The sequence below is a fragment of the Leptonychotes weddellii genome, chromosome 8 (genome assembly GCF_054177405.1).
Source record: "Leptonychotes weddellii isolate Sample4059 chromosome 8, ASM5417740v2, whole genome shotgun sequence".
Classification (NCBI taxonomy): Eukaryota; Metazoa; Chordata; class Mammalia; order Carnivora; family Phocidae; genus Leptonychotes; species Leptonychotes weddellii.
The window spans coordinates 86,198,542-86,200,043 of record NC_138376.1 but is presented as its reverse complement, the minus strand read 5'-3'; positions in this window follow the sequence as shown (position 1 = coordinate 86,200,043).

Below are 1,502 nucleotides of genomic sequence, written 5' to 3'. Positions count from 1 at the left end.
TTGGGAACCACTGCAACAGGCCCCTCCCCCAGAAGATCAGCAAGAACAGCCAGCCAAGACCAAGTTTACCAATCAATGAGAACTGCAGAACTCCAGCGCTAGGGGAATAAGCACACAAAATTCATGGCTTTTTTCCCCCTGATTCTTTAGTCTTTAAAAGTTAATATTTTAATTTTCTTTTTTTTCCTTTTTCTATTTTTTTTTAATTTTTCTTTTTCCCTTTTTCAACCAACATCTTATCTATCCCTTTTTTAAAAATCTTTTTTTTTTTTCATTTTTAGGGTCATATTCTGTCCCTTCATTGTAGTTAACCTTATTTTTGGTATATATATGTTGTTCTCTCTTTAAAATTTTCAGATACAGTTTCTTCTAACAGACCAAAATATACCCTAAATCTCTAGTGTATGGCTTTGTTCTAGTCTCCTGCCTGATCACATTCTCTCCCTTTTTTTTAATAAAATTTTTCTTCTTTCTTTTTTCAACCAACTTCTTATCTTATCAATTCCTTTTATAAAATCTTTTATAATTTTCATCTTTACAGTCATATTTCATCCCTTCATTGTATTTACCCTTATTTTTATACATATATAAGTTTTTCTTTCTTTAAAATTTTGGGAGGCAGTTTCTTCTAACACCAAAATACACCCAAAATCTAGTGTGTGGCACTGATCTATTCACCAGCCTGATCATATTTGATCATATTCTTTTTTTTTTTCCTTTTTACTTTCTTTCGCTTTCTTTTCCCCCGGTTTTAGGTCTCTTCTGATTTGTTTAGTGTATATTTTTCTGGGGTCGTTGTTACCCTGTTAGCATTTTGTTTTCTCAGTCATCTATTCTCCTCTGGACAAAATGACAAGATGGAAAAACTCAGCTCAAAAAAAAAAGAACAAGAGGCAGTACTGACTGCCAGGGACCTAATCAATATGGACATTAGTAAGATGTCGGAACTAGAGTTCAGAATGACTATTATAAAGATACTAGCTGGGCTTGAAAAAAGCATGTAAGATACTAGGGGAATGCTTTCTGGAGAAATATAAGCTAAAATCTAACCAAGTCGAAATAAAAAAGGCTATTAATGAGGTGCAATAAAAAATGGAGGCTTTAACTGCTAGGGTAAGTGAGGCAGAAGAGAGAATTAGTGGTATAGAAGACCAAATGATGGAGAATAAAGAAGCCGAGAGAAAGAGAGATAAACAACTACTGGATCATGAGGGCAGAATTCGAGAGGTAAGTGATACCATAAGACAAAACAATATTAGAATAATTGGGATTGCAGAAGAAGAAGAAAGAGAGAGAGGGGCAGAAGGTATATTGGAGCAAATTATAGCAGAGAACTTCCCTAATTTGGGGAAGGAAAGAGGCATCAAAATCCAGGAGGCACAGAGAACCCCCCTCAAAATCAATAAAAATAGGTCAACACCCTGACATCTAAAAGTAAAACTTAAAAGTCTCAGAGACAAAGAGAAAATCCTGAAAGCAGCCTGGGAGAAGAGATATGTAAC